At 37.6% G+C, this 13,363-nt stretch overlaps 1 long non-coding RNA gene across 8 annotated transcripts in view; it reads right to left on the bottom strand.

Annotated features, from left to right (window-relative positions):
- Positions 1-2,095: 2,095 nt before the first annotated feature.
- LOC119695971 overlaps positions 2,096-13,363 on the bottom strand; it is a 46,493-nt gene continuing 35,225 nt past the window's right edge. For 7 of the 8 annotated variants that reach the window (XR_005255465.1, XR_005255468.1, XR_005255469.1 and 4 more), the window contains one exon: positions 2,096-3,981. This is a non-coding gene — a long non-coding RNA (uncharacterized LOC119695971). Of the gene's footprint in view, positions 3,982-8,387; positions 8,479-10,382; positions 10,495-13,363 lie in introns of all 8 variants that reach the window. The other variant, XR_005255464.1, reaches the window with a different exon arrangement.

A 13,363-nucleotide genomic window follows, 5' to 3' on the forward strand; every position in this document is an offset into this window, starting at 1 on the left:
TCCTACCCAGACCCACCTATGATTTTATTATTTTTATAAGGGAATATCTTGTGCTATTATCATTTCCTCTCCAAAAGGGTTTTCCTTCTCAACTTTGCTGCAACTCACTACATAACTTGCCAATCAGATCAATCCTTAGGTTTCCACTACCCCAGTGGTGGCAGTTGGGTTACTGCAGGTCCTTCCAAACCTGCAGCAGTGTCTACACTGGTGCTACATATATTGTCAGGAACTCTGGTCTCTATTAATGAAATGGGTAAATGGGCTTGGTCATTCCTTCAGATGGATGTCTTTGAGATTGCATTATCATTTAATCCATCAGGTTTTCTTACCTCGTGTCTGGGAAGGAGAAGGCATCCTGAACATTTTGATCTTGCTAGGGTCACTTTCCTGATCACCTAAAGGCATACAAGTAACAGAATTTCTGTGGACCTCATCTTTTTCTTGACTGTTCATTCTGCCCATTGTTTGGCCCCGTGCTATCTCTGATAATAGAACAAACTGACAGTTTCTAATAGAAGAAGTTACCTGCTGAATAAAGATGAAAAAGTAAAATGGACATTTCTGGTAGTGGAAAGTGTTTGCCTATTCTTATTGTTTACAAAAATTTTTTTTTTGGAAAATGCAATAAGTATCATTGCATTTAGAAGGGAAAAATATTCTCTCATTGTGTTGAACCAAAGACAGAATTAAATATTACAGGAATTTAATCTTTATTTCTTTCCGTAAATCTTCAGCAAGAAATTGTGATAAGATTGAAGTGTGTAAAAATTTTTGGTATTTTCTTACATACACTACTTTCAGTAGCTTTTCTACCCTAACTGTCATCAACACTTTTAATTATATTACTTAAAAACTAAAACATCCAATTAATCAGACAAGATATCTTTTCCAGTTTTCAAAGCATAAAAATAAATTAAAAAAAAAAAAAATAGCCTAACTGTTATTCTGTCTTATACTTCTACAGGGTACCTGGGTTTTAGGTATAAAGCAGACAAAAAATTATTCGCTCCAGTTAAGTATTTTCTGATTTAGTGCTTTGGAATTCTGACATATTCTTTTAGTATTTTGCTATTATTATCATACTAATCATCTGTGCTAATAAAACATCAAAAGAATATTAAATAAACTCACCAAGAATAATTTTCAAAATAAAAATAGCTTCTTTTAAATATTTTTTCATTTCTAAACTCCATAATCTGGCGCAGAAAATCATATGAGCTTTTCCATGATCCAGATTTCAGCTTCCTCCTAATATTTTACTCTGGTGTAACTTTTGCAGTAGCAGCCCCAGTGCCAACTGATTCGTATTTTCCTTGCCACCACTTTATACCTGCAACAAGTACGGTGTCATAGCAAGCAAGTTAGCTAGGCATACAGTCTGGATTTAATGTGGAATAGGAAATTAACCCTTTGCTAATAGATGGGTTGTTCTTCTAGCACTTTGGTTTGGTTTTTTGTAAAGTAAATATTATACATACTGTTCATGTTAATTATTCATGTGTGTGAAATATAAGGCTATTTATGGTCTATATCACAAGGTTATGAACAAACTGAATTTGTGGAAAGGGATTGCTACTACTCTGTGGTCATGGCAGTAGCTGTTTTTCAACTGAAAAAAACGGAGGCCAGTGTTAGCCTGTTTCTGCTCATCAAAACCTATGTCTATTAAGCTCCTTGCAGTGGTTCTTTAAACTAAGCAATACTATCTGCCACTAAAACAGATTGGGATGTATTGCAGCATCAATTATTAATGGAAAGCAACTTTCATCTGAAGACAGCAAGTTGCAGCACCATGAAAAGGAGAGAATCCCATGCAAATCCGCAGATCATTCCTTAGCCACTTGTCCTGCTGCAAAAAGTTCTTCATGTCTGGTTGTGGTGTCCTACAACAAATGCTCTGATATAATGTTTTGAGAGCAAGAGAGAGGTATGTGGTTCAGCGAGCAGTTTTTTCCTTCTGGGCCCATCTTTGGATTGGCAGGAAGAAAGCTGTTGGGTAATACACGAAGTCACTTGATGGCACAACATAAAATCAGTTCCTATTATGAATTTAATCATAAATCTAGGGCAGAAAAGTAATAGTTTTCTTCCCAAAAAATTTTATTTTAACTTCTTTGGTATGCCAGGAAAATGACAGATGATCAACAGACTACCAAACAACATTTTAATATCTCTGATAGTTGTCAATGAAAGGAAATATTATTATTACCAATAATTGCTTGCACTAGATGTCCAGAAATATAATCCTTTTCAAATACTTTTTGTTAAATTTCTGGTCCATTCCAATAAAAGTTTCTTTTTATTTTTGTAAAATCATATTCTGCTGCCCATCATGACAGATCAAATGTGTTAATAGTGTTTTCACATTAAAAGTTGCTTTCAAATGAGTACCATCATACATTCTCTTTTTTTTTTTTCACTAAACATTTGCATGTCTTCTGTAGAACATGCTAGCCTGAAGATCTTCATTATTAAAAGTATTAAAACATAGAGGGAAATTATATATTTCAAAATTACTGGTTAATTATCATATATTTATGATTTTAAACTTTGAGTATAAATAGTCAGATGCTTTAGTGTACTTTGATACACTCATTTTTACATAAATTTTGAAATAATTTAGAACTATTCTGTTCATTTTATAATCAACACACATGTTTTAAACCAGCTGTTAAACTCACCTGTTGCAAGTTAGTTGCAGATAATGCACTAGTTTAAAGTACTTACATAAGCAGGTCAATCATCATAAACAACCAGCAAAAGCTCTAATAGCATTGGATTAAATAATTTAGGTGATTTTTAGTCAGTGTTTACATGTATAAACATCTGGGGAAGTGATTGCAAAGAGACAGTGATTACGCCAAAATTTCTCTCTCCACTGTCTTAGTCAGTGATTTCTTCTTTGCTGTTAGACATATTAGACATTAAATGAACCCATCACCATTAATCTGAATATTTGGTTTAATATTAATACAGCTCTCTCACAAATGAATTTGGAAGATGTTTCCTTAAACTAGATATATCTTTGTGTCTTAATCTCATAACAAGTATTAAATATAACTTAACAATATAGAATATCAGACAATGGTTGTAATAAACTTACAGGTAATCTGCTGAAAAACTGTAATAGCTTTTTTAATTGGTGCATAAGTTCATAAAATAGGAAAATTGTCTTTCTACATGTGGTCAAATGCTTATTTCTCCAATTCACAGAAATTTCCTTTCAATGTAGTATTGTCTGAGTGAGAGATAAGTAGGTGATTGTGATAAAAACGGCATTCAAAAAATTCTCTTTTCCTGCTTGTTACTAAGACACTTACTATTCAATATTTGGCTGCATACAAAATTGACTTTGCCAGACCATGACAATGTTTATAAGCTATGGTATTTGGTTTTTCCTATTTGTAAGGAAAGGGGACTCTTTATATCTCAGCTACTAGGTCAAATTATCAAATTAGGAGAAATAAGAATTATTTCATTCTGAAGATTGTACAAGAAGTTTTTATTCAATAAGTACACACTCCCTTGAAGAGTCTCTGAGATGAGAGGTGTGGGTTGATTAGACATCAAAAGAGCTTCTAACTAGAAGGCCCTAAGGATAAGTTTCTGACAGAAAAAAAAAAAAAAAACAAAACTAAATTTGAGTACCAGCATCTATCACCATCCATTACAGTTATTCAAGAGAAAGAATGGAGAAAGTTCATCACAGAAAGTAATCAATCATTTCTATTATGACTATAAGTTTGATTATTATTTAAAAACTGCTTTTTTCTTCAGTCTTCTGGGCTGTTTTCTTTTTAGCATGTAAAGTCCATCATTGGTTATTTAGCTTCAGCTCCTCTGTAACAGCAAGTCTGCAGACTGCAGGTGGAATTGCGAAGGGATTTTGATTTTGGCAGTGTATTCAACATGTTGAGAAAAATCCATTTTTCCTGCTATTACTTTCCAGTTTCAGCCTCCTGCCAGGGTTCGTGGTGGCTGCCAAAAAAAAAAAAAAAAGAAAAAGAAAAAAAGAGCAGGGAATAGAGTGATGAAATATACTTTAGAAATTAAACCGGCATTCATTTTGTTACAGAAATAATAATGGAAGAGAAAGTGGCTTATTAATACCTGTGGTATCACCTGTCATCTGAAGAAGCCAAGCCCACACTGGAGATGTAAGATTTGGACACAAATTTCTGGTGTGTGATCCTAAACTTCAAGGCTGATCAAAGATATGTTTGTAGTTTTACCCAACATTTCACACCCATTTGACACATAAGACCTGCACAAGGTGCAGAACAATGGGGAACTAGTCCCACTGAGCTTAATAAAAACCTAGAGAGGGGGAACAAGTCATAGTTCATTTGTGGAGCCCTGAGAGAAGTATGTTTTTTATAACTTAAAAATGTTCTGGGAGAACATTTAATATATAAAATATAAAACAAAGAAGTTCCAGTGCAGCCAAAAAGAAAATAGAAAACACAAATAAAAACATATGGAGACCTTTAGAAATAAGTTAAAATTTGCCTTCTACTAACCCCCAATACACCCTCCCTGTTTTTCCTGCAGCTCATGAGGAAAGGACAGTTCTGGGTTCCCTCTCCAGATGAAGACTTTAGCTGTTTATTTCCGTCCAGCACTTCTTCCAAAACTGCTGCATTATCCCTCTTTCTCTAACACCTGCTACTTAATATTTCCCTCTTGTTCAGTCTCACTTGAGCTACAGGAGGGAAAAGATCATCAGCATCATTAAAAGTTGTGCCCAGCGCTGCTAATGTCTCTATGAAAGCCAGCCATCCCCTCTACCCTTGTGTTTGAGTGGCTCCTAAAAAATTAAAGACAGTTTTTAGTACCACAACACAGTTGTTCCAAACGTCAAGAATAAAGAGGCAATGTTGTGTATGATATGCAAATTCTAATAATAAATTATAAAATAAAATAAGCTGACCTCTTTTGCTCTCCAAAACTGAGACAATTGCTCACCATAGATTCACCATAATAAGGCACAATTTTCCCAAAGTTAATCCAAGGGCTGTACAAGCCTGTTGCTTGTGCTAACTTGTAAAATGACACATCATGAAAAGAGAGCAGTCATGCAGCTGTCTGGTCCTCCCCAAGTAGGTGGGCACCGTGTCCATCTTGGTAACTGTTGTTTATACAAGTCATTGATGAGGAATGAGTCCACCACAGCAACAGAGTACCCCTACATATCCGAAAGAGGGTGTCACATTCTCTGCTTAGAAGCTAAAAGACAGTGAGGTGGACACAGAAATTATTTTGGGATGCATGGTGTCGTGGTTTGAGAGGAAATGAGTTTTTGGGAGGTGGTAATGGTCAAACCAATAAGTGCCCAGATGTGGATATTGGCACCTGGTTTGACCATTGAGGATATGGATCCGCCTCTGAGAACACAGGGGGTTAAAAGCGAGAGCTCCCAACGGGAACGTCCTCTTGGTTCCGGTGGATGGAAGAGTTCAGACCTCCCCTGCCCAGCTTCGGGCTGGGTGGGGGAGGGGAAGGCCACGCGGCCGGGGGAGGTAGGCCGGAGCCATGGGCCGGAGACGGGAGGCGATGGCTTGGATAAGAGTGAGTTCCCCACAGAGACGGAGGGGTGGAGGAACTCAGAGAAGCAGTGGGCAGCCCCCCCCCCCTCCTCGGGAGAGAGAGAGTGAAAGAGAAGTGCCAGTGCTATCTTGAACTTGATAGCACCGGCCGGGCCGAGGAAGAGAAGTGGGGGGGGGCAATGGGAACCGTGCCCAATGAAGAGTGTGTAGCAGTGTGGGAGTTCAAGCTGAGCAGAGACTGTGATTTTAACCCTTCTGCGGAAGGTGGAAACCTGGCAAATGCTGATCCTCCGGGAGTCGAAGGAGAGAGAGACAGATGAGAGGAAATATAAAGGGTGAGAGAGCGGTGCAAGTGAAGAACGACGGAGAGAAGCTGAGGAAATCCTAGGTGGAGGAGATGATAGAGTGGCTTTTGGCTGGACTCTTTCTTGTATAGCCATGAGCAGAATCTTTCCTGTAATACAGAGACTGCATTTTAGGGGGAGGCGGCGCCAAAGAAGTGATGGTGAGACCCCTCGGCCCCAGGGGGTGAAATATTGGGGGGGACTGGTGTCCCGAACAGGAGGAGGCGGCGCCAAGGAGTGACGTGAGCGGAGACGACAGGTGATGAGTAATGGTGAGACCCCTCGGCCCCAGGGGGTGAAATATTGGGGGGACTGGTGTCCCAAAACAGTGAGAGACTGTCGTTCTCTTCTGGAACTGGGCATTCTTGAAAGGGAAACCCTAAAAGCAGCTCTGGTCCATGTGCAGTGGTGAGAGCACTGAACATGGAAGGAAGAAGTCACGACGTGCAGTTGTTGAGTGACGGGGATTGGCCTGTGGCACAAGGGGGGGCTCTTCTCTCCTTGATGAAATGAGAGGTGATTGTCGGAAGGGTGGAGATGGACTGTGTTGATTATTTGAAGAGTGTGATGGACTGGATAAAGAACTGAGGTTTTGTGTCATTCTGTGAGAATTGAGTGGGGGGAGGAGGAATGTTTGACAGGTTTCCATTCTGCTCTGTGTGTCCATTTTATAATTGTGTGCTAATAAAGTTTTTTTTCCTTTTGTTTGCAAGTGGAGGCCTGCTTTGCTCTGTCTCTGATCACATCTCGCAGTAGACACCAGGGGAGGATGGGTTTTCATGGGGGCACTGGCATTGGGCCAGGGTCAAACCATGACACATGGGATAAGCACTTTAATAAAATGTACTGATTTGGGGAAATTAAATTCTGTTATTATTCCAGCTTTCCTGGGAAATGGCTGTGTCTACATTAACTGTTCCTAGATACTGAATCCACTTGTATCCCACTGATAAGAAATGTGAGTAGCACTATATTTTCTATCCACTCTCTTACAGAGCAATAGAAATACATATACCATTATACTTCTTTTACAATGGAGGTAAGATCTTTCAGTATATCCACCACCCTCTGGAAATGTTATTCACAGAATACAAAAATTTCAAACAATGTTCCTAGCAGAGGCAGGGGGAGAAATCTAGTTTTCCTTTTTTTTTTCCTTACCTTGGTGTTAATTATATGTGACACTGCTATCAGTGCAGCGCAGTAAAAATTAAATGGTAGCCAATGTGCATAGACACTTTGGAAATTTCAAAAGACAAAAGCAACAACAAAAATTATACTTTCTCTTTCCTTTCCTATGTACTCTGTATTGACATAAGGATATGTGACTTAGCTATCCATGCACTGCAATAAAAATAAAATTGGTAGCCAATGTGCCCAGACAGAACCTTCAAATAAAAAAAATTAAACCATAGTCCTTTTCATCACGTAAAGAATACATGGTGTGAGGCACAAATTTCATGTCACTGCCACATGACAAATAATAAGCCAGATGATAACCTATATTTCTTTCTCATCATGAGGAGGAAAGAAAAGTAGTTGAGGACTTTCTTTTAATTTCTTTTCATTTTATAATCACCAGAATGTGCTTTAAAACACTTTCTTATATTAAGCTCATTGTGTTTATATATTTCCTAAATGAATGGGGTTTTGGTAAAATGTTTGCATCTAAAATTACTCATGTAAATAAAAATACACAGTTATTTTATGGGATAATATGGAAACAGACATCTGCATGCAACATTTTCATCATTAGCTGGTTTCATGTTGGCACATTTTTATGACTTCACTGCAAAATACTATGTGCTGATTCGAATCCTTCTTAAAGATATGTGAACAACCCAAATGTATAGTTATTCTTGTAAAATTATTTAATAAATGAGTAGGTAATATTTCTGTAGTGTGAGGCAATATGACCTGGAGGAATATGCTCACAGACACAGAGGGAGCAAAGCCAGCAGCTCTTGATCTATATCGGTGAACTGCTGATGGTCTGTAGGTCCCTTCTTCAAAATGAGGAGACAGACTGTTGTTTAGAGCTAAGAAACAACATTGCAAATAATTAGGCATATATTAGACACCTTAGCATTATTTTTTGACCATGCAATTTTCACTGCTTAACACAAAGATTGATTTCTTCAAAAATAGCAATTTTTGAAGAAGCAGTTGAAGACAGTTGTCCAAAAGACAGTGGTTTTTGAAAAAATCTGGGTCGTGCCTCAAAACAATAGCAAACAAAAGACATCAGTCTAGAAGACTGAGCAAGGAACACACACGGTTTAATGGGTGGGGGCTCCATCTTTGGGTGCTGCTAACCAGTTGCTGTCGTGGTTTAACATGAGCACAGCTGTCATGACTCAAAGTCCTCCTTGGAACAGGAGGAAGTGCCAGGCAAGTCAAGCTGCAGGGACCAAAGACTCCTGAGGAAGTGATCTACAAACTGGTCAGAACAAATCGTCTTTTCTACTCTGCGTGTGTATAAGGCTTTACTCACTGTGATTTTAAGGACAGAATGAAGCCTCCAAACTCTTTGTGCTTCATCCAGGGTTGAAGGATTGTGTTCCTATACCCTCTATGGTCCTGCTCTGAAGGACAAATACATAATTGAGAAATTCTCACTTCTAAAATATTTCATAAATACAACAAGAAAAGAGTTCAATCAAAAAGTTACCCCCTTTTCTGGGATAGTTCTGACATAGCTGTTTGGATAAAATTATTGGAGATCAGAGCTACAGTAATTTAAATAATCTGTTAAAAAGCTATTACATTTCTGTAATGCTAGTAATTTTTAAATGGCTCCTCATTTGATTCATGAACAATACATGAACAGTACATGATTCACATGGGCAACTTTTATTAAGAATTTATCCCAAAAAAATGTCAGACTGGGTGAAATCCATTGCATACTGCAGCATTTTCATATATATTTTTAATAGCATACTTTAAGGTTCAACTTCTTAAAGAACAAAGTTGACAAAGAGGTTGGGGCTGTCACAGAAGATCAAGCAGACAACAAAAGCAGAAAGATATTATATAGATAATTGTAAAGATCTTGCTGCAGTTCAAGTGCTTTTGAAGTTCTGTAATGATTTCTTGCTATCAGAAACTGACAGGTTTAATTGAAGTCAAAGCTTGCTACTAAGTCATGAGATCCATAGGGGTGTAAATATTAGGGCTGCTGCTAAGCGATGAGTCACCTTAGTATTAATTGCAAAAAAAAAAAAAAAAAAAAAGAATACTTTGCACTGCTTTGACAGCATGGCACATAGTAGGCTATGCTGAGAGGTGCTTTGGTACATTTCCAGGGAGGATCTTCTGCTTTTAATTCCTTTTCCAACTGGCTTTGTGTGAGGGTTCGATATATTACTTTCCCTTCATAAAATTGTTTCTCCATTGTTCCTGTCATTATGTATGAACTACATCAATAACTAACCATGTGGCTGGAATACTGCAAAGATTAAAAATTTCACTATAATCTGAGAATTTCTTATCATTTAAACTATTCAAATATTTTTTACAGTTTGAAATTCAGTATAACAGAGCAAAAGAGGCAGTCACCTGCAGTTTTACGACCCTTGTGGAGAACATAGCCATACTTCCTATGCACAGCCACTGTAGGAGTGATTTTAAAAGAAAAATTATTGCTAATTGCCATTTTGAAGCAAATAATATATTGAGCAAGATTATCAAAATGCAAAATACTGTTTCTGCAATGTTATAAAAGTTGAAATACACAATTCAGTGCCAAAGTGACTTAGACCAGCTGAATGGGTTCTAAATTATGGTAAGCATTTAAATTGATGAGCACAGATTTAATATGGACTGCAATGGGATTAATGAATACATATTAGGGTCTTATGTTACCAATCTACAGTCACATTTAAAAGCAGAGCTACAGTTATTAATTATACTCAGGGTACGCTTTACACAGGAGACTCGGCAGGGAAGTAACATCTCTACACAGCCTCTTGCTCGAGCTGAAGAACTCCTGGGGCACAACATTTCAGTTTTGCAGATCATCTAGTTAGAGTTCATCCACTTTTCAAGGTTTTGTAGAAACCTCAACACAGATTTTAACACATGGCGCTCCTACAGCTCTACACTCACCCTTACCAGAGAGTTGCCCTGGGGGAAAAATTGATATGGGTGGGATCCTAGGTAATGTGTACTTCTAGGACACATTAAATTTTAATGGACACCAGTTATACTTGATTCTGAGGAATGATTCTTCTTTTATGGTTGAGTTAGTCAGGCCCATAATCAGGTTCCTAGTTTATTCAACAAACCATCAGGATATATGAAATATCTTACCAGATAATCCTCTTTAGAATGCACAGTTCAGTTATTAAGTATTCCTTTCACTAATCTCTGTAATCCTATGTTGACAGAGGTCAGTAAAACAGTGGCTAAGCCCTGTATGATTAGACTAAGACTAGGTTTTGCAATTATTCCTTTTATGATTTGTTATATTTTTCTCAGCTGTTCTTACTCCTGAAGAGATGCGACCAGCATTGCAGATGTCCCACATGGAGGTTCCCAGAAGCCATGGAGAAGGTCTTTAAAGCAGTACATCAGCCAACAGGCAGAGACCCATCAGCAAGCTAGAGATATATTCAGAAATTATGTGAAAGTCAAGACAGGGACTATATACGATTTGATAACTGAGAAGACATTAGCACTCTCATGTTCACAGCCACTGGATTAGCAATCACTGTTAAATCTTCACATGCAGTGAAAGTTAACAATGATGTTATTGTCAAAAAAAAAAAAAATCTAGCCTCTTTTCGCCTTTTGATTATAGCTCATTTAAGGGAAGAATTACATGCTGCATGCTTTGAAAATGTTTTATGTGTCTTTGGCTCACAGAACACACAACACGTTTGAGTAGGCCCACTTATTTAAGCAGACATATTAAATAATTTAAATGTGAGCATCTATGTCATAAATTTTGTAGTCTCTTTAATGTAGGATAAATCTGTGTATTTAAAATAGTCTTTCTTCAAAGCCATCTTTTTCCTTTTTTTTTTCAAACCGTCATAAAGGAAACTCTGATGTCTGTGGCATGAACAATGCCAGCACCATAATTTTAATGTTATCCATATGGGGTTCTAATAATAGATAAGAGTTTTTAGAGATTTGTATTGTATTGCTTTGAGACATGTAAATTCTTGATAAGGAAAGCCTGATTTCATCGGCCCCACAGCTAAAGGAAAGCAGACCCTAATTAAAAGAATTCTGTTCTGAATTAACTAGTTTGACATGTGCTAATTGACAGTTCCTGTGAAATGGTTTTAATTAAAGTCAATATGTCTTTTTCAATTAAAAGGAAATTAAGAATATACTAATCTGCATTAACAACTTAATCTTCCTTCAATATCCCATACATCAGCTGGTTTTTTTCCTAATGTTATTGGAGAACCATCTGACATACATCTCCTACAGTTTCATTATGGTATCTCATTATTACTCAACAAGAGCATAGGCACTGGTGGAAATCCTCTACAGCGAGAACCTGCCTATACTCCATGCATGCACTTCCGTATAATTTTCTTGATGAAAGGTTGTCATGGTTTAGGAATGGTACTCCCTAATTCATCGTTCTCTCCAAGACTCTCCCAAACCATAAGTTCCCTCCCGCTCCAGCAGGATGGAGTTGGAGGCACAAAAGGTGAAGATCACTGGTTGAGATAAGAACGGTTTATTGCAAACAGCAATGAAATAAGAAAATGGACAGTAACAAGAACGATATTAACAATGAAAGTATGTAATAGAGAGGGTGATTCACTTGCAAGAATTCTCACCAAAAATTCCAAGGAAATGACCAATGGCGGAAAATGTCACCACTTCTTTATAATCAGAAATTATGCCCTTCTTGGAAGCCAGAGAGTCGCTTCCCCCTGGCCCCAGCAAATCTGTGAGGTGGTATAGAATAACCTCCAGGTCCTGGCCAAAACTAGGACAAAGGTAATACTTCCATCTTTCCCACACAGAAGGAAAAAAGACTGCTTATGTCAAGACATCTCCTTTTTTATTGCACACTGGGGTAAGTATGAGTAATTAGTCAACAAATTCAAAATTTTAATAGAAGTCCAGTGAGTAATGCTGCACTGCTAGGTTTTCTTTCATTATTTGGCCCAAGGAAGGGCAGGATTTTCACTTTTGAGTGATATCTGTTTGTGAATGTCGGGCAAAGTTCTGTGATTGGAATGGTTTTAATTGTATATATAAGAAGAAAATAAAAAATATGCCTCCTTGGTAGAGCAGTGCTGAAAACAACCCCATTGTTTTTGCTGGAAATGTGATATGGCTGTTTATAACAACAAAATTAAAGATTCAAATGCGCAACTGACTTCTTGCTACCAAGTCCAAGGCTTTACTGCTGCTGATTTTACTGACTAAGAAAGCCTCACAAAAAGTAGCAACCCCTATGTCAATAGGAATGCTATCTTGAATATGCTCACACATGGAGAACTCTCCAGAAGATTATAATCTTTGCATGTGAACTTTGCTTTTGATTTTTCATTTGGCTTTTTTCTTATTTGGGAAATAATAATGAAAAACTCAGCTGATACAGTTTGGGGAGGATAGAGTCATGAGGAGAAATAGCAGAGTAATTGACTTAAAAGGTAATTACATAGTGTTAAGATCTGCTTATTACAAACAAGGCCATATGCCAAAGTCAATAGAATGGATTTTTATTTAACAATAAATGTGAGGTAGAAATAGAAAAAATAGGAAAAAGAAACTAGAAAGGTACAGAGTTATCACCTGTTGGATGCTGAAAGGAGACTTTGTTGTTGCAATTTTGATGTCTGTTGGTCAAAGTGATGATCACTGGCTTGATCTGTCAGGAGTGGGGAAAGCCCACAAAACATCGGAATTCACAGTGTCTATATCCACCTGCGGTCAGGTGGGAATGCCCAGGTACTCAGGGGTGGGAAGTTTCACACTGAATGATGCAATGATGTGGATTATGGAACACTTCAGGAGTCTTCGATTGTTTAAGACATTACAGATCCCTCTCCTGTCAGCACAGTTGAGTCACCTGTCGTCCATCAAAAGGCATAAATACCTTCAGACTACTTTGAACTTCCTGTACTCTCTTGGAGTGGAGTTTTTACACCTGACCCATTATGTAAGTGAGGACACTGGCATAATAAAAATCACTATACCCCACAGGATTTGCCTCTTATCCGCCTCTTCTTTTGCCTTGTTCAAGACCCAGCAGCTGCTTCCAGTGATGGGTGCACACCCATATGAAGAGACTATGTCATCTAGCCAGATTTTTAGCCAAACTTGATTGTGCTCCAGCAGTTTATAACAATTTGTATGTGACTTTTAAATTATAACAAAACCACAAATATTAAAATTCAGCATATAAGCATTTACTCTAACCTGTGACATTAAGTGACAATGAACAGATATTTATAGCTCCAGAAACTGCACTAGAGAGTGCAGTTAAGTGCCAGA

Source organism: Motacilla alba, chromosome Z, assembly GCF_015832195.1.
Source record: "Motacilla alba alba isolate MOTALB_02 chromosome Z, Motacilla_alba_V1.0_pri, whole genome shotgun sequence".
Lineage (NCBI taxonomy): Eukaryota > Metazoa > Chordata > Aves > Passeriformes > Motacillidae > Motacilla > Motacilla alba.